We start from the raw sequence: 21,180 nt of genomic DNA on the forward strand, positions 1-21,180 counted from the left end.
CGTCACACGTTATTTTGCTTCCAAGACAAGTTTCTTCACTTCTTGTGCCATATGGTCCCAAATTCTGAAGCTAAGTATTTTTTGATACTGCTCGGTACTTGTGTTTTTGTGTTCTGTCAATTCAAATTCTGTGTTTTGTAGACTTATTTCATTCCACAGGTCACGCAATTGTTCCTCATTTTCACCTGGGATGGCAATGCTACTAACGAATATTTTCACTGAAATCTGTTCAACCTGAGTTTTAATTCCAATCTGAATCTTTCTTTGGTATCCACCGTTGCTTTTTAGTTCTGCAGGTTAAACAATACAGAGGAAATATTTTATACTTGTCTAATCCGAGCAGTTTGTTCTTGGTGCTCTGTTCTAATTATTCCCTCTTGGACCTAAGTCATATTTTACATTACGCTCTTTCTCTACAACGCCTATCTATTCTGATAAGCCCTATGAATGTGTCTTGATTTTTCTAAAGTCTTGCTTACATTATCAAGCCCAACGTCACAACTACCTCTCTAGTGCCTTTAACTTTCCTAAAGTCAGCCTGAGCGTCATGTAACATACCTTCGGTTTCCTTTTCTATTCCTCTGTATATTATTCTGGACTGCAGATTTCATGCATGAAGTGTCAAGTTATTCATGTGCAGTTTTCACATTGTGTAGATATTATTCCTCCGAACATCTGACTATGTGTCTCCAGTAGTAGAAGTAAATCATATTACCTTGATTAATCGTATGATTGCCAACTCCCCAACAATGTTATCAATTTCACGGGAAGAATTTATTCCTTGCTTTGCGTTTTTCATGTTTCATGTTTCACTGGACGAAACTGCGGCCGAGCGAAGTTGATCCAATGCAAATCATAAACGTCAACGGCAAAGGACACCAAAAACATAAGAAGTGCACGGCCTTTGGGAACAATAGGGAAGCACATAACGATAGCAGCGTTACAAGTGTCGTATTGTGAACTCAGAATACGGGAAAATAGACGGTTAGAAAGAAATAGCACACCAAGAAGGAGTTGTGCGACTTAAAAGAAAGTTGATTGGCGAGTTTCTACATCTGGAAGATGATGTCTATTCAAATTTCGCACCGGTCACGTAAGAGTGGCGCTAGTAGCGCAGATCAGGTTTATTTTACATACACGCTATACCAAAGGTGAGCGTTAGTTTCCTTTGAGACTTGGACGTGTTGAGTTGATGTTAGTCAAGAATGCGTTTAAGACAACAAAGGCACCATTACCACCACCTAACTGAGTTTGAACGCGGTCTACAAGGGCTACAAGAAGCTGGATGTTCCTTCTGCGATACTACAGAAAGACTTGGCAAGTATGTAGCAACTATACCTGATTGCTGGCAGCAGTGGTCACAAGGATGTGCAGTCGCAAGAAGGCGTCGTGGCACTGCTAAGAAGTAAGACCATCGTGTTCGGCGTTTGGTTGTGGCGCATCGTACAGCGACTGGAGCAGCAATTTGAGCAGCAGTTGCCACCTTAGCTATAGAACGAACTGTTACAAATCCTCTGAGCCACAACCTTGTAAAGTACATTCCACTAGCCCCGAACCACCAACATTTGCGACTTCAGTGGCGTCAAGCGAGAGCTCATTGGAGGGCAGGGTGCAGGAGTGTTGTGTTTCCTGACGGAAGCTGGTTCTGCCTCTGTGACAGTGGTGGCCGTGAGTTAGTTAGGAGGAAGCCAGTTCAACGCCTACAGCCAACCTGTCTGTGTGCTAGGCACTCTAGACCTACACTTAGATTTACAGTATGGGGTGCCATTTAGTATGTCAATGGGAGCTCTCTCATGGCTATCCCACGTACCTTGACTGCAAATCTATACGTAAACCTGGTGATCCGACCTGTTGTACTATCATTAATGAACAGCGTTGGAGGCGGTGTTTCCAACAAAATAACGGTCACTCATATACCGCTTTGTAACCCAGCATGTTCTACAGAACGTCGACATGCTGCCCTCTCCTGCTGTATCACTAGTTCTGTCTCCGGTCGAGGACATCAAACAGCATTAACCGTTTCTGTATTGACTGACCAAGTGCAACAGCTATGGAACCCCATCATGCAAACTGACACCCGACACTTGTACAACACAGTGCATGCACCAATGCATACTTGCGATGAAAATTCTGGCGGATACACCGGTTATCAGTGTACCAGCATTTCACATTTGCAACGGCTTATCTCGCGCTTTCCTTAACCTGTGATCTTGTAATGTTAATCACTTAAATATGTTACCTAGACAAATGCAGTCCCGAAATTTCATTACTCTACATTAACTATTTTTTGATGCTGCGATTTTTTTTCGTCTGTGTATTTCGTGAAAAACCGTATTCTTGCTTTTCGAAGTACGCATATTAGATAACTATATTTTTCATTCGCACTTAATAGACGGGCTTCATAGTCTAGTGGTAAAACGCGTTTCTGGAAACTAAAAGTTTTGTGTGACTTGGCAGTGAGCTACAAATACGAGACAATATGGTGCGAAATGCGTATTCTTGCTCTGATAGCACAGTAAAATTGAAACTAACTGTCAGACCGGCTATAGAGTTATTTGACTGTCAATGGAATATCGCTAAATGTAAAAGTATGACATATAAGCACAGTGGATGGTACTAATTATTTGACTGTCAATGGAATATCGCTAAATATAAGAGTATGACATCTAGGCACAGTGGATGGTACTAATTCGGAGTTTGAGAAGTAGCTCTGCAGGTGTTGCTGGGACATACCTGACGCCCTGCCTGGTGAAGTTTCTGAGCGGCACGCGCAGTATCTGCAGGCAGCCTGGGAACGTAGGAGGCAGCGACACCACGTTCTTAACGCCCACCTCCACAGCAGGGTACTCCGCCTGGCCTACCATGACCACTGGAACCTGCAACAAGGCAACACGGAAGCAGCAGTAATAAGTGTCGCAACAAATCGTTCTCTCTAACACGGTAGGAGAAATCTTCAATCGTACCGTACTCCGAACCTCTCTAACACAGTAGGAGAAATTTTCGAACCTACTGTACTCCGAACTCATACATTTTCCTCAGCGAATTTTAGCTCATAAAACGTGGTAATCAAGGAACAAGAGATTAGGGTTAACATCATGTCGACGATGAGATCATTAGAGACGAAGCACGAGAGCAGATCGGGAAGGATGGGAAAAGCAATGTCAGTAGTGATGCAAGCCTGAAGCAATTTCAAGAAAACACAGAAAATAAAATTTTAACATCAATAAATGTGCGTCTAAACGTGAAGAGCCGTCTGAAGATGAACCTGTTAGTTGGAAACCGATAACGGCGCTATTTGTGTGAATTAACAGCATAATTAAGAGAAGTTAGTTGTGGTCTTCTTGTCTACAACAATCAAGCTATACATATATGTAAACAGTTGTAGTCAGGACAAATGTGAGACTTTGTTTCGCTGAGAGTATTCTGGGAAACACGCCCACAAGATTATTTCGCGAAGTGTTTTCTTGTACGCATTTCTGCCGCTAGAAATGTATAGCGCAACTCATTGCCATTTCAGTGTTGCCTGTGTTATCGACCTGGTGTGTTCTGTTTATCTGCAGTGACTGTTTTTGCTAGTGCTGTTTTGTTCTGGTTTAGTTTTTTATGATGGCCAGTTTAAGTGAACAACGTGTTGCCTGAAATTTTGTTTTCTACTCACCCAAAATGTTGTTCAACCTGTTTTAATGTTGAGAACAGCTTACCCAGATGACGCTTTGGAGAAAACTCCAGAGTACGAGTAGTCTGCTCGATTTCAAAATGCCGACATGTAGATTGAAGACAAACTCCGTTCTGGCCGTCCATCGACTACCCGAATCGACGAAAATACTGAAAAAATTCGAGAGCTTGTGCTCACGGATCGTCGACAGACAATTGATGAACTGTCGGAGATTAGTAGGTTACCTGGGAGCTCGGTTCAGCGAATTTTAACGGAAGATTTGGCAGACAGGTCCCTGGTCCTTTCACCATGATAACTGCACCTTCACCCCTGACAGTTTTTGGCTAAAAAAAAGGCATGGTACCGCTGCTCCACGTACTTTGCTCGCCTGACCTGGCTCCGTGTGACTTTTTCTTATTTTCACACATGAAAAGGGCCTTGAAAGGACACCGATTTGACAACATTGAAGAAGTCAAGCAAAAAACAAGGGAGGCACTTTCAGCTATTTCAAGACGACTGCAAGAAATGTTTCGAACAGTGGAAGCACCAGTGGGACAAATGTATTAGTTGTAATGTAGAACATTTTCAAGGGGAAAAGGTTGTTTTAGAACCAGTTTGAGAATATCTAGCTTTTAAGAAATAATTGCTGTTTTTTGGGGTACGGCTTCGTAAATGAGAATTTTTATATGAATATTCAAAACATTCTAGTGCTACCCTCTTAATTTCGTGTACAGATGTTAGCTCTGTGAACCAATATGCATGTAATTTGAAGGGACGTACAAAAAATTTCCGTAAAACAGCCCAGAATCGGCATACCGATAGAGTAAAATCGCCGTGAGCATTGCGGCAATCATCCCAGCGAGGCACCAGGTAGAAGATACCCGCCTGCTAAAACACTGTGAGCTGCTGCACGGAGAAGTGCGTAGCTTCTTGCTGCACATCCTCGTCCGACAGGAATCGTCGATCCATCAAGGCCTTTTTAAGGGACTGAAGGCATGCTAATGAGATGGGTAGAGATCAGGACCAAAAGGTGGGTGATTGAGTGTTTCCCACTTGAGTTGGCGTAAATGCTGCATTACGACATTTGCGATATGGGGCAGTGCGTTATCGTGAAGCAGCAGCACTACTTGGCGCCATTCCATAACATTGGCCTACGACAGGCATGATGTCCCATGTACATTGTTCATTCTGCGATGGACGTCCACCGGTGTGTGTTCTTCGGCAGCCAAGAATAGAATAACAACACCTTGGTCCTGTGTGGACGCATTTGGTAATAACGTCGTCATAGTCCACATTTCAACGTTACCGCCAGGAAGTCGGAAAGACACGAATGTTCCATGCATGCATTTCCAAAGCAACTTTCCATCGTAATCAGAATAAGACAGGCACTGCAATATCGCATTTATCTGTCGATACCGGGCAAGCGACTTTCAAGTGCAACGTCTGACCTGTACGGGAATATACATAATGGATGTACGAGTACAGGTGGTAGACGCATGGTTGACGACATATGGAAGTTTGGGTGTGGCCGTGCGTTGTGCACGGATAGCCAAATCGTCGCAGTCAGCTTTCGGCCGCGGTCGCGTGCGGACCGGCGGCGCATCGCAATTGTTTACTTCTGCGTCGCGGTATTTCGTGTTGTGTAGCGTCCATTACTACTGCACCTCATGGCGCACTGTTACCGCCGAGCGACACTTAAAATAACATTCCAAGCCGATCATGCACGACCAAGCGCTTATAAAATAGAACAATTCATTCGCGAAGAGCTACGTCCGGATAGGGTATTCACTTCTATGTCACTGGCAGTATCATCTATATTAAAATGACGACGGAGGAAGCATGTGCTGAGGTAACTCGACAACACGCACATGGACTCAACTTTAAGCATACTGACGGGAATATAGGGGAGGTAACGGTCGATCACCCTGGTTTCGGTCTTCGAACAATTCGGGTCTTTGAGCTCCCTTTGGAAGTGCCACAAGACGTGGTCGTCGAAGCTTTCCAACCCTACGGCAGTGTTGTGGACTACATCGCAGAAAAATGGCAGACGTTCACGACATACCACGCGTTGAACTGTGTCCGCCAAATCAAGATCGAACTGTCCAAACACGTACCATCCTATGTGCTGATAGGTGGCGTGCGAGGCATCGTTATGTATGACGGCCAGCCGTGGACGTGTGCCGGTTGCGGAGACAAGAGGGCCATGTTCGGTCAGACGGTCTCCGTCGACGTTTGCTCCAGGTCCCGACCAGTGACTCAGCTTCCAAAGCGACGGTCACTTATTTACCAGACCACGCTATAGCCGTGCACAATCCTGATGCGTCACCTCATGAAGCGCCTGTGCTCTCCCCCCGGCACTCTCCACCGGAAATGACGGTGCGGCCGCGGCCTTACCGGCACCGTCTCCTCCGACAGTTACGAGACTACCAACTCTCCAGAGCTCGATGACCAGCCCGCCTGCTGCGATGGACATCGATGCGAGTGCGGTGCCTACCTCTGTTTTTCTTCAGAAAAACCACATTCTGACACAGAACAGCACCTCTGAAAGCAGTGGCCGCCCCGAAAACGCCATCCGACGACACATTCTTCATGTGGCATCACAGGCAGTGATCTCCCTTCGAGCGTCCTGACGACAGGAGTGGCCGCTCCTGACGTCCCGTCTGAGGAGCGATCCCACCCGACAACGATAGATCCCGTGGAGGGGGATTCTCCGGAACCTACAACAGCAGCGTCATCACACCTCGTCCTCGATGAGTGCGACAGTCGCTTGCCACCTGTTCCGTTATCCTGGGCTGACGTTGTCGACAATGGAGCAGATCGAAATGGTGCCTCTCTTGTCAGGCAGTGCCACTTGAAGGTGCCTGACCCACCTTCCATCCAGTGATTGCGGCTACAGTGACTGCGCCGGATGTTACACGTCAGCCGGACATCTCTGCTGGCCCATTTATGCCAGTAGAGAGAGCATGCCCACAACGCTACCGCGTCGTGACAATGAATCTGACCACCATTCGGGCTCCTCACAAACTGACGATGTTCTGAGGGACCATTTATGCTGCTGATGTCGACATTCCCCTCGTCCAAGAAGTGATCGTCTCTGATTTCTACGCCCCCACTTGCTGCACGGCACACATCTCCCATGCCTCTGACAACGGTTGTGAAGTTGCCATCCTCCTCCACACTGGACTCTCTGCTGAAGATGTAGTGTACCATCCTAATGCTAGAGGTATGTCTCTCACTCTTTTCGGCGTCCGCATCCTCACCGTATATGCGCCGTCCGGCTCCAGTTTACGTCGTGACCAACATACCTTCTTCGCTGACGAGGTAACGTCGATTTTTCAGGGTCCCCTTGATGAAATGGTCCTCGGTGGCGATTTCAAATCCAGACGAGGGTCTACTGACCAACTTCCACGTCATTCCCCGTGTGCGGCCCTCCCCATCATCATCGACCGACTTCAGCTTGTTGACACATGGACAAATGTTCATGGCACTCGCGCAGGTTTCACATACTATACGGCGCATTCGTCAAGTCGCCTCGACCGTTTACACCTCACATGTTCCCTTGCTGCCGACACTCGACATGCCGAAGTATGGCCTCTGGCTTTCTCTGACCACAACGCCTACATCTGCAATGTCGACCTCGCCCGCCAACAGATGCGGCACAGCTGCGGCCTGTGGAAATTAAATGTTTCCCACCTGACTGCACCTGATTGCTGAGGGATCGTCGAGGATGCATGGGCCCTCTGTCGTCCCCCGCATACATATCCACCTTATCCTGGTGGCTATCCAGCATGAAACCACCTCTACGCAAAGCACTGATGGGATATGGCAAAGACTTCAAAGCTTGTCTAGCGAGCACCCTGGACTTATATTATGCGATACTTACGTGACTGCTCTTCGATGACATTCTCTTCTGTCCGTCATACGATAGTGCATCGTGCTACAGCGCAGATCACGTCACTCATGCAACGACGCTGGGAAGGGACGCTTGTCAGATCCTGCACCCGTGACCATATGCCTCACGAAACGCCATCGATGTACTACCTCCTCACAAAACGCCGACGTTGTCGTCGAGCTCTCATCCACGACCTCACCGATGCGGAAGAACGACGATACTCTACGCATTGCGCCATTGGTCACGGTTTCTATTCTCATTTCCGCCGGCTGTACGCTGCCGTCCCACATCCCCCGAAATTAACTGAAGAGGTAGCAGCACTGACTGTCAACACTGTGCCAGAGGATGTGGCTCGAGAACTTCAGGAACAAGTGACCCCCGATGGAGGCCTAGATGCTATCAAGGTCGCCTGGATCTGACGGTCTCTCCCTCGAATTTTACAAATGTTTTAGTTATCTTTTGTTATCCACTTGGACGTCCATCTGTCGTGAACTGATTTCACCCACAACGACGATCCCAGCCACCTTCCTTGATGGGGTCCTCATCCTAGTCCCTAAGCCACATGGGTGATCACGGATCTGTGATTACCGGCCATCACTCTACTCAACAGTGACATGACAATTTTTACCCGTTTGTTGGCCTCAAGACTCAAGAAGGCAGCAAGGTTCGTCACCTTCCGTTGATCAGACTTCGATGGGCGGTGACAACAACATCCGTACGGCCCTCTGCCGTTACAGGGACATGATCGCGCTACCACGGTCGCAACATTTACCTGGCACATTAGTACCGCTTGACTTCAATCAGGCATTCGAACGTGTCGACCATACCTTTCTGAATTCGGTCCTCCAACACATGGGTTTTCCGCCTCGTGTAGTAATAGTGGTAATGCGGCTCCTGAGCGGCGCGACTTCAAGAATACTCTGTAATGGTAGCCTCACTGGACGTGCCTTAACGTTAGACGCTGTGCACTTTTTCGCAGCCCCAGACACAAGCAGTTCTTTTCCAATTTTCTACGTAGCGCCTTTCATGACCCGCTTTCCAGCTGGAACGTCCAAGCCATGAGCTGCTGATGCTTATTTTGCCGACATGAAGTTCTGAATGCACTACAAACGGAATCTCCATTAAAATTTCGAGAAGACACGTTTGGATGTTCCGACAATTGGAACAGCGCTAGCGACTCCTGGAATTCTGGTACATAGAATTATTTAATAAAAAATAAAAATAATAAATAAATAAATAAAAGAAAATAAAAATATAAATAAAAATAAGTAAAAAACACAAAAAATGAAAAAAAAAATATAAAAGAAATGGTAATGCGAACGCTCGCGATTAGCGGGAACTCCTGGTTCGTGTCCCGATAGGGAACAAATTTGCATTGTTTTCGTTCCATTCTACAGCTGATGGTAGCCCTTATTCGCAGTACTTTCAGTGAGAATTTATTGTAGGTACAGGTACTCATTACGATTCAAAATGGACAGCATTCCGCTAGTTTTGGTTTCCAATGCACCAATCCCTTGGAATGACGCACTGTGTGATAATGTATCTGAGAATACGGTCAATCATTGAAATACCGAGATATCTGGTAATGCGCATATGGTTTAATATTTTCTTGGTTTCGTTTCCTGTTGCTTATGACAAAAGTTCGTTCCTTTTGATTTGCGACTAACACACTTCCCACTCTCTCTGTTAATGTGCTCTGAGTGAGCTGTGCACTAGTGAATCTGTCCGACTTGTATTCGGAACAAGTGGTTTCAAAGCCCTCTGAGTCTTTTTGATTTAGGTTATCAGTGAGTTAGCTCACGTCACTTTTGCCAAATTATTGTTCGACATTTCACGTCAGCGGTCTCTTTTCTTCCCTATGCTTGTGCAGTTGATCTATGATACCGTTTCTAATGAACATGTATCGACGGAATGTCCCTTTTTAACTGAAATTACATTTACGTTATGTTACTTATTTCTTGAGAAGACTGCTATAGTGCGATCAACGTGTGTTGGTAAATTCATTATCAACTGAAGAACTTCTCTTCTGAAAATAAATTAGTAATTCCTTTAACTAAATTTTCCTCTGTGTGAGTACTGAAAGGTACTTTGCTTACCTCGTTCTGGTCAGAGCCGTTCAGCTGTAATCGCCACGACTCCATATAGAATTCTTTGCATGGGGAGGGTATAAGCTGCACCACAACAATTTGAAACTTGGTCTCTATAATCCCTTGCTGTGGCTTTACTTCGAAGTTCCTGTAACGAAAAACCGAGATACTTACTAAAGGCAGGAGCAAAACCAGTCACATGGCAGATGTTAGACGGAAGTTCATTTCGAAAAGAAAATTTAGTATTTACTCTGACCATAAAATTCTATTCAAGATTAACAAAGAAACAAGTTTTCCAGTACAATATCAGTCATAGAGGCAACAGAAACAATAAACTTCCAATTCCCCACTCCATATTACTTTTAATGAATGGTATTGTCTGGTATGCTCAACAACCCATTTCAGAATCGTCTAAGTGAAAGGCACGCATACGTTAAACTCAAAACGCTTATTACATTCATCTTCTCTTTTCTAAAGCAGCCTTTCTCTATGGTTAGTAGGGCGCAACTGAGTGTTAAAGCATTGATTGTCTGGTTAATTTGAAATCGGATAGTAAATGGTGCTCATTCTTGGGTCTCTTGTAAAATACTGGGTACAATGAGATCAGCCTCACATTGCATTTATTCCTTTATTAAGCATCGTCAACAAGTGATCTAACTCACAAGTAGAAGCAGTGGCGTGTACTGAACTTTTAGTTAATGTAAGTTCACAAATCAAAATTGCCTATGGAGCAACTAAAAAAAATAATATTAAAAAAAAAAGAATAAGTTACAAAACTGAACGAATGTGAATATTAAGGTACCAGTTATTTCTCGCTTTATCGGATTCCCGTATTAACCAATGTTGTTATTTTGTATTGTTACACTGTAAAGAGTTCATGTGCTTTTAACAGAGGGTGTAAGTAACTAATAACTGTGTGTAATAGTAATAAACAGTTATGAACAGTTAACAACAAACATCCATCTTTTGATTTGCAGCTCCTTGTATTGACCGTGTTTGCAGTTAAAATTTTTGGGATTTGAGGTCCGCCAGTTACGCAAAACACCGTTTTTCGCAAGTACCCAAACATGTTTCGGCACCAATGTGTCATTATCAGTGGGTTTTCATTTTTATTTATTCAGCAATGTGAACATTTTTGTTACATGATTATAATATTTCGTGCATTTTTAGTTCAAACAACAGATCGTTTCTTTCTGTAAATACCTTTACATTTGGTGAGCATGAATTTTCTCGACCACTTTTGTGTTAATTATTACAGGTAACTTGTCATCTGCAACCAAACGATGTTGATGAGAAAGTTTTTTTTTGGTGAGATTTAACATATCTTCTAGGGTGTAATTTAGCTTTTCGCGATGTTCTCGCTCCTATTTTCGTATTTACTTACGTTTTCGTGTGGCAAACACTTCCATTCTCCGCATCATGCTGAGATATTGTGATGCATACGTAGCTATAACAAGTATTATCCACAAATAACGTAGTAAAACGCTTTTCACTACACCAGAACACAGTGTGATTGTGATTTGTTATATGTTCCAGCCCAATCAGTGTTCATTTGTGTTCATTTGTTCACCAGAGAGTTCGGAGCCAAATTTGAATTTTATTTGCATCTTATGTGTGTGTGTGTGTGTGTGTGTGTGTGTGTGTGTGTGTGTGTGTGTGTGTGTGTATGTATGTGTGCATGTGTGTGTGTATGTGCGCGTCTGTGTGTGTGTTTTCTGTGTGTTTCTTAGCTGTGTGTGTTGTCTTTTATATGGTATTCCTATTTGTGTGCAAATGGTGCGTCTTTGCAGATTTTAGTGTATTTATTTTTCGTGTGTGTGTGTGTGTGTGTGTGTGTGTGTGTGTGTGTGTGCGCGTGCGTGCGTGAGCGTGTGTGTGTGTGTGTGTGTGTGTGTGTGTGTGTGTGTGTGTGTGTGTGTGAGTAGATGCGTGTGTGCGTGTGCTTTTGTGTAGACTTTATCTGTTTGTGCTGTTTTTATTTGAAAAGTTCCTTTAATGTGTTAAATAGTGTGACCTTGCAGAGTGTAGTGTATTCTTTTAAGACCTGTTTTCCTTCCGCTGTTGTCTTTTGTATATGGAAGTTTTCTTCAATGGTCAGTTTGCTGTATAGGCTGCGATTGGGTTTTAGTATTCTTAAGTCTGTTTCTATTGTGGTTGGGTGGTGGTTGTTGGCTATAAGGTGGTCACCAAATGTGCTATGGGAGCTGTTGCTTTTCAAAGCTCTGAGATGTTCCAAATATCTTGTTTTAAAGTTTCTGCATGTTTGTCCTATGTATACTGACAGGCAAGTGTTGCATGTGAGTTCATATATTCCTGACCTCTTACATTTTTCCATGGGTGTTTCGTATGTTCTGATCTTTTTCTGTGTTGTGTTTTCCGTCCTGTATCCTATTTGGAGTCCCTGTTTCTTTAATATGTTGCCTATTCTGTGAACAATCTTGTTATTGTAAGAGTGTATGTGCCAATTTCGTGTGTGTCTTGTTGCTCTGTTGTGGTTCAAATCAAATGGCTCTGAGCACTATGGGACGTAACTGCTGAGGTAATCAGTCCCCTAGAACTTAGAACTACTTAAACCTAACTAACCTAAGGACAACAAACACATCCATGCCCGAAGCAGGATGCGAACCTGCGACCGAAGCGATCGCGCGGCTCCAGACTGTAGCGCCTAGAACGGCTCGGCCACTCTGGCCGGCTTGCTCTGTTGTGTCTTGTGTGTGGTCATCGTTTGTGTTTTGTGTTGTTCTGTGCTGGGTGAGGATTTGTGTGTGTGTGGTGTGTTCATTTTTGTACTGTTTGCATATTTTTTTATTTAACTTGTCCACCATATGGGTAGTATAACCATTTCCTACTGCTATTTGTTTTATTGTGTTTAGTTCTTGTATGCAGTTCTTTTTGTTCATGGGTGTTCCGTTTAATCTGTGAAGCATGAATCTGAAGTTTGCTTGCTTATGTGTCAATGGTTGGTTTGATAGGTTGTGAATGGTGGTGCTTGTGGTTGTCGGTTTCATGAATATCGTGAAGTAGTGTGTGTTGTTTGTTTGTTTGTATGGTGAGATCTAGAAAGTGTGGTGTGTTGTTAGTTTCTGTTTCTAATGTGAAGTTAATTTTTGTGTGTAAGTTGTTTATTTCATTGTGTAGCTGTTCTATGTATGTGGTTCATCAATCAGCATAATATGTCATCGAGATCTAGAAAGTGAACCACATACACACATAGAACAACTACACAATGAAATAAACAACTTACACCCAAAAATTAACTTCATATCAGAAACAGAAACTAACAACACACTATACTTTCTAGATCTCACAATACAAAAAAACAATCAACACACACTACTTCACAATATTCAGGAAACCGAAAACCACAAGCACCACCATTCACAACCTATCAAAGCACCCATTGACACATAAACAAGCAAACTTCAGATTCATGCTCCACAGATTAAACAGAACACCCATGAACAAACGGAACTACATACAAGAACTAAACACAATAAAACAAATAGCAGTAGAAAATGGTTATACTACGCATATGGTAAACAAGTTAAATAAAAAAATATGCAAACAGTACAAAAATGAACACACCACACACACACAAATCCTCACCCAGCACAGAACAACACAAAACACAAACGATGACCACACACAAGACACAACAGAGCAAGCCGGCCGGAGTGGCCGAGCCGTTCTAGGCGCTACAGTCTGGAGCCGCGCGATCGCTTCGGTCGCAGGTTCGCATCCTGCTTCGGGCATGGATGTGTTTGTTGTCCTTAGGTTAGTTAGGTTTAAGTAGTTCTAAGTTCTAGGGGACTGATTACCTCAGCAGTTACAACACACACACACAAAACGAAATGGCACATACTCTACAATAACAAGATTGTTTACAGAATAGGCAACGTATTAAAGAAACAGGGACTCAAAATAGGATACAGGACGGAAAAAACAACACAGGAAAAGATCAGAACACAAGAAACACCCATGGATAAATTTAACACGTCAGGAATATATGAACTCATATGCAACACTTGCCAATCAGTATACTTAGGACAAACATGCAGAAACTTCAAAACAAGATATTTGGAACATCTCAGAGCTTTGAAAAGCAACAGCTCCCATAGCACATTTGGTGACCACCTTATAGCCAACAACCGCCACCCAACCACAATAGAAACAGACTTAAGAATACTAAAACCCAGCCACAGCCTATACAGCAAATTGACCATTGAAGAAAACTTCCATATACAAAAGGCAATAGCGGAAGGAAAACAGTTCTTAAACGAATACACTACACTCTGAAAGGTCACACTAATTAACACATTAAAGGAATTTTACAAATAAAAACAGCACAAACAGATAAAGTCTACACACAAGCACACGCACGCATGCACGTACACACACACACACACACACACACACACACAGACACACACACACGAAAAATAAATACACTAAAATCTGCAAAGACGCACCATTTGCACACAAATAGGAATACCATATAAAAGACAACACACAGAGCTAAAAAACACACAGAAACACACACACAGACAAGCGCGGGCGCGCGCGCGTGCACACACACACACACACACACACACACACACACATAAGGTGCAAATAAAATTCAAATTTGGCTCCGAACTCTCTGGTGAATAAATGAACACAAATGAACACTGACTGGGCTGGGACATATAACAAACCACAATCACACTGTGTTCTGGTGTAGTGAAAAGCGTTTTACTACGTTATTTGTGGATAATACTTGTTATAGCTACGTATGCATCACAATATCTCAGCATGATGCGGAGAATGGAAGTGCTTGCCACACGAAAACGTAAGTAAATACGAAAATAGGAGCGAAAACATTGCGAAAAACTAAATTACACCCTAGAAGATAGGTTAACTCTCACAAAAAAAACTGTCTCATCAACATCGTTTGGTTGCAGATGACATGACGAGAAAATTCATGGTCACCAAATGTATAGGTATTTACAAAGGAAACGATCTGTTGTTTGAATTGTTTGAACTAAAAATGCACATAATTTTGTAATCATGTAACAGAAATGTTCACATTGCAGAATAAATTAAAACGAAAACACATTGATGATGGCACAGTGGTGCTGAAACATTTTTGGGTACTGAGAAAAACGGTGTTTTGCGTAACTGGCGGACCTCAAATCCCAAAAAGTTAAGAACAAGTTTAATTATGAAAGAACGTCATGATTTAAACCGCGATTAAATGTTTTAAGGCGACTGTCGCAGTTGATGGAACAGAAGCTGATGCGGAAAGAGCTCTAAAGTTGGGAACAGGTGTAATTTAAAAAAAAGTGGAGTCGTTATAAACAATTTTGCAGTTCAGAAGAAAGGCGCCAAGGAAAACCAAACTTACTACTGCTGAATACGACAGATTTCTGTACCTTAGAACCCTGATAGAAAGAACCTCAACTGCCAGAGTGTTAAGAAGTGCAATGAAAAATAATTTAAGTGATGTGATTACTTCATCTCAAACCATTACAAAGAGACTGCGGGTCTTGGTGTGAAGTTAGGACAAAAACGTTGTAATTGTTTAGAGCTGATACGGAAAAGGTACTGGTGGTTAAGGTAAATGACTAATTACACATTTCGTATATACTTTTTAAAATGTATTATTTTAGTGTATACCAGTTTTGGGCTACCATGTTCATCTTCAGACGGCTAATGTTTTCAGTTACGTGGATGTTCTGATCAGAGGCATGCCGTCTTGCTTCTGCGCTGCACAAGAATATTCGAATATTGCATTACAATATATTAACATGTTGCGTTTTGCACATCCCACACATCATCTTTGCTTTCTTTACATCTTTACTCAATAGGAAATGAATTATATCTTTGTAACTTTGCTTTATGGGTAATCTTTGCATTGTAAACAAAAACATAAATCGTACAGCACATGTGTAACGCAGAACACTGACATTAAGAATATTATGAAGTGTGCAACAGCAATTTATTTACAATATGTGTGCTGTTGGCAGGTCGACAACATATGCGTCCACCTGGAAATCAATATCGACAACAACGTATTTTTGTTAATGAAACATCTTATAAAGTGGCACTAAATATTCAAATATTTTTGTGCAGTGCAGGTGCAGACGACATGCTGTAAATCGAAACACCTACGTAACTGAAAACATTAATCGTCTATAGATTGGCATGGTAGACCAAAGCCGGTTACGGCAGTAAAATAAAACATTGTAAAAAATATCTGTGGCTGGTTGTGTCATTCACCAACATAGCTTTGGCCTTTCAATATTCTGGTTTTACGTCTGTTCATTAGTGTAGCTCTAAAGGACGTAATTTCGGTTACGTGGCTTTGTGACGTGAGGTTGGAGGTATAATCTCAAGCTGAAACCACAGGCTGTGTACCAATGGACTGAGACGGTAACAGACAGCATGACACAACGAGAACGATGTTAGCTGCAAGGCTCGTAAAACAGGGACTGTAAATCACACAGAATTCATTATTGTTATCTTCGTTACAAAGTAGCTACCTACGTAAGGACAGTGGAAGAGGGAGGGGGGGATTGGATGCCCATTGGCTAACTAAATCTTAATATACATATTTAATGAATTTTTTTATCATGTATTAATACAAAAAATACTGACTGATACAACTAGTTATTGTGAGAAAGAAACAAATTTTTCCCCTCCCGCCGGAGGTTCGAGTTCTTCCTCGGGCATGGATGTGTGTGTTGTTCTTAGCATAAGTTAGTTTAAGTAGTGTGTAAGTCTAGGGACCGATGACCTCAGCAGTTTGGTCCCTTAGGAATTCAAACACATTTGTACATTTGAAACAAACTTTTCAGACTAAATCGCACTTGGTTTTCGTAAATGTATAACCGGCGCACAATTAGTGGCGGTATCTGATGCGCGAAACTGATTGCAGCACGCAGCACTTTTACGAATCATAATTGTTAGTGATCATTCATATTCAACGGCAACGTCCCCGAACACTGATTATAATTTCACTTACACACTCTGCTTTGGTGTGGATAAAGTTTCGCCTTGGGTCTAGTAGAATTAAGTAGTATCCCAGTAAGTATTTCATTCACAAACCATGAAATGCCTTATCGCCGGCATATGCTCCTGGACAATAGACTTGCAACACCATTCAGGCGGCATGCAACAAACGTCAGATTGACGAGAAGTGAACTACACTGGTGCCCAAAATTAAAGCAACAAACGGAAATTTTGCAAGGTTGCGTTTATTTAGCCACAAATAGTAAAGTAGAAGCAATGTAAAAATACTGAACGTAAACAACTACAACATGCATACCGGTTGGCAAAAAAGTTCTTCGTTTCTTCCAACTTAACGGATTTGCACACACATTACGACAACTGGTTAATGTGTTCAGTATGAGGTGTGATTACTTGTGGCAGCAGTACAGTCGTGACAACGGCGAGGCGTGCTGTGAATGTTGTCATCAATCTCATGTTGAGGCAATAACACCCATACTTCCTGCAGAGCTGCTGGCAAGTGTTGGAGAGCGGTTGGTGGATTGTGACATGATGCAACACGTTTTCCTAGTGCATCTCAGAGATGCTCTATGGGATTCAAAACAGGAGAGAGAGCAGGCCATGCCATGTCTGCAATACCTTCCGTTCCCAGAAAACATCAACTACCCATGCTCCATGATGTCGAGCATTGTCGCCCACCAATACGGAGTTAAGCCCGCAGAACGTCGCAACAACAGCTCATGAGGGCCCAAGACCTCGTCACCATACTTGACAGCAGTTAAACCCTGCCGGTTCACCCGTAAAGTTTCATGAAGAGGTGCTCGAGTGGTCAACGTAATCCCTGCCCACACGATTACAGATCCTACTCGATATCGGCCTCTTTCCTCAATGTTTGGGTCTCGAAATCGTGTTCCGCGTTCTGCCCAAATGCGAAGCCGTCGATAATCACTCTCCAGACCTAATCGGGACTCATCTGTGAAAAAAAAAATCACTGACCCACTGTTCTACTATCCAGGTTGCACGTTGACAACTCCACTGTAGACGTTCCCTTCTGTGAAGACGAGTCAAAGGTAACATACAGCATGTCTTCGGCTATGAAGACCACTCTGCCGAAGCCTTCTGTACACTGTCTGCCTGGATACAACACGCCCAGTGGAAGCTGCGAGGTCAGATGCCAGTTGCCGTGCAGTACTAAGGCGGTACCATCGTGCCTTTACAGCCAAATAATGGTCCTCTCTTTGTGATGTCACACGTGGTCGGCCGTGCCCTGGTCTTCAGGATACAGTTCCAGAAACAACGGAACGATTCTCATTAAGCCATCGGGTCACATCAGTTTGCAACTGTCCTCCTTCCATTCTTCCTATGGTTCCTCACTGCAGAGAGTGAGTTAGGCGTCTTCTTATGCCGTACTGCTCCGTCTGTTAGTGTATACACAGCGATAGTGGATGTAGGAACTTCCGGCAAATACTACCCAGTTTGATAGGTGCCCTGACGTCATTGTTGGCATGGTTGTCCATTGACCGGAATGCCATCTTCCGCGCAGAACACGATCGTACGGACGTCTGTTGACAGTCTGTATGGTTATACCGTGAGTTAGACACAGGACGGGGAAATAGAGGTTTGTTGCTTTAATTTTGGGCATCAATAGAGGAAGTGGTGGTAATAAGGCCCTTGCAACAAATATGGCCCCCCTTAATATCTTAATACAATTTATCTGAACTCTAGTGGTGATAGCTGGAACTAGTCTACTAGTATTCTCACTGGCCTGTAAGAGCGCTTGAAGCAGGCCAGCACAGTGGTTGAGTGACAGTGAGGCTATATTTTTCAAGCTCCTATTCAAAACTTTGAGAGGTATGTGAATTTCACCTTATTAACGTACCATTATTGGTTAATACTTAGCTGTAAGCATCATGCATGTAACCTAGAAAGTATGGGAAACAGTTTGAAATAGATTAAAAGGTGTGGTATTATTTCGTTTTTAAGTTGTTTACACGAGTTTACAAGGTGTAGGTGACTGTAATATGGCCCCCATTGGTGCTTGTAATGTGGACCCCGGGGTCCATATAAGCAGTCCGTAAAATGTTTTTATTTTTGTTTTCAGATGCCTAGGACTAATCTGGCACCTAAACCAACCCCCAAAGGGAGGTGTGGGATAAAAACAAAATGCGAGAGGCAGTGTCTGCTGTCGTAGGCAAAACGATGGGAGTTAAAAAAGCATCGAAACATTTTTCTGGGCCAAAAACAACTCTGCGCCGGTATGTGTGTGACGATAATACCTCACTGATGGCAGATGTTGAAACTAAAAAGCTTGGAAGAAAACCAGCTCTACCAGCAGCCCTAGAAAGTGAACTAGAGGATTACTTACAGTATATGGAGGCCAAATTCTATGGTTTTACTCGAATGGATGTTCGAAAAATGGCCTCTCAACTTGCAGCTAGGAGTGGAATTTCAACAAACTTCAGAAATAAAATTGCTGGAAAGGCTTGGCTTGACTATTTACTTCGACGTCATCAAGATAAGCTTTGAATTAGAAAGCCAACCGGAACGTTGTATGTTCGAGCAAAAGGCTTTACCCATGAGAAAGTTAACTCATTCTGCGACTTGCTACATGCTGAATACCAGAAACATGAATATCCAAAAGATCGTGTATGGAACGTCGACGAAACACGCCTTGGTGTAGTTCAGACTAAGATACCGCAAGTAATTGCAAGCAGAGGTAAACGCCAAATTTGTTCTTTGACTGCTGCAGAGCGTGGGCCTCTAGTAACAGTCATCTATTCGATGAGTGCGGGAGGTTCTTATGTTCCCCCGATGTTCACATTCCCGAGAACGAATATGGCAGACGTTCTTATGAAAAGTGCTCCTCCTGGGTCAGTTGGGAGAGCCCACACATCTGATTGGGTTCAAGCAAGCCTATTCACGGACTTGTTGAAAAAGTTTGTTCAAAAAACAAAGCCAACAGGGACTTCGCCTGTTCTACGCATCTTTGATGGTCATTTTTCCCATGTAAGGAATACTAATGTGATTGATGTGGCAAGAAAAAACTTCATCATCATTTTGTCACTGCCTTCACACACAACACACAAACTGCAACCCCTGGATCGTACTTTTATGAGTGCACTTAAGACTCACTACAGCGAGAATAATCGTCAGTGGATGCTGCATGAAAGCAAACCTGTTGGACCCTATGATATAGCGTCTCTCTTTAGAAAGGCCTACCTCCGTTGTACAGCCGGCATTAATGCAGTAAATGGGTTTAGGGTAACAGGAATTTATCCCTTAGAAAAAAATATATTTCAAAATGATGAATTCAACGCTGGGGAAGAGGTCCCGATTCCTACGCCCGCCGACCAACCGAACCAACAGGAACCCCAAAGGAGAGTTCAGACTGAAGAGGACCTTTATGCTATTGAAATCAATGTCCATGAGCCTATTAAAATTTCATTCATTGTGTGTCCTAGGGATATCGATCCCATACCTGAGAAGATGAAAACATCGTCTCGTGGGCGAAAACCGAGTGTTGCTAGTCTTGTGACAGGATCTAAATATAAAAAGAATTAGAAGTTTACATAGAAGAGAAAAAAGCTGCAGTTAATATTCGTGGCCGTGGACGCGGACGAGGGAAATTAACAGCTATCAAAAGGAACTTGACTTATATCACAGCCATCTTGTTCTGGAACCCAATCCCAAACTCGTAGTAGAGGGCATTAGTAGTAATAATCGACAGTTAAAGAAAACTTTGATTAAGCAAGAAGAAATGGACAGTGATGACTCAGATTGTGTTTATGATGACGTCATGGGGCTCCAACTGGTTCTGGTGATTCTCCATGTGACCTTCCGGTTGGTGAACTCCAGCCAGATAAAGACGATGCTCTTTGCCTATTCTGTGACGGGAAGTTTTCAAATGATGTTCGTGTCGAATTATGGGTGCAATGCCTAATGCGCTCTTTATGGGCTCACGACGAATGTGCGGGGACGGCGAAAGAGGACTATGTTTGTGACTTCTGTCACTATTGCTGTGCTACTTTGTACTTTTGTATTTTTATATTTCATAATAAATATGTATTTTAATTAAAAAGCAATTCATCGTTTTTCTTGCAGCAAAAAATCCTTAAAATATACTGGGGTTCATATTACAAACACCATGAGAGCCGTATTAACTGCACATCTTGTTCGTAGTCAGATTTATCATCTCTGGGAAACAAAATAATAATAAATATATTCTGACATTTTAAGGGATTTAATCAATATTTTAGTTAACTGTCAGTAGAGTATAACTACATCAATTAAGGTACTATTATTGTATTAGTGTACAATATTTTATTGAAAAACAAACTGGGGGTCCATATTACCACCACTTCCTCTATGTATTGTGCATTGCCAGTGATTAGCATTTTAGCACATTCGCAAGAAGTGGGTGGGCATAAAGCCGTCTACATTCTGTATGTAAGGAAAGAGTATGTAGCGAATACCACATTCAGAAATCGCATTTGATTCTTTGTTATTTTTGTATAGCTCGTATTACATTTAGTGGAAGAGGGAGAAACATCTACTAGCAT

The sequence above is a fragment of the Schistocerca cancellata genome, chromosome 1 (genome assembly GCF_023864275.1).
Source record: "Schistocerca cancellata isolate TAMUIC-IGC-003103 chromosome 1, iqSchCanc2.1, whole genome shotgun sequence".
NCBI classification, from domain to species: Eukaryota; Metazoa; Arthropoda; class Insecta; order Orthoptera; family Acrididae; genus Schistocerca; species Schistocerca cancellata.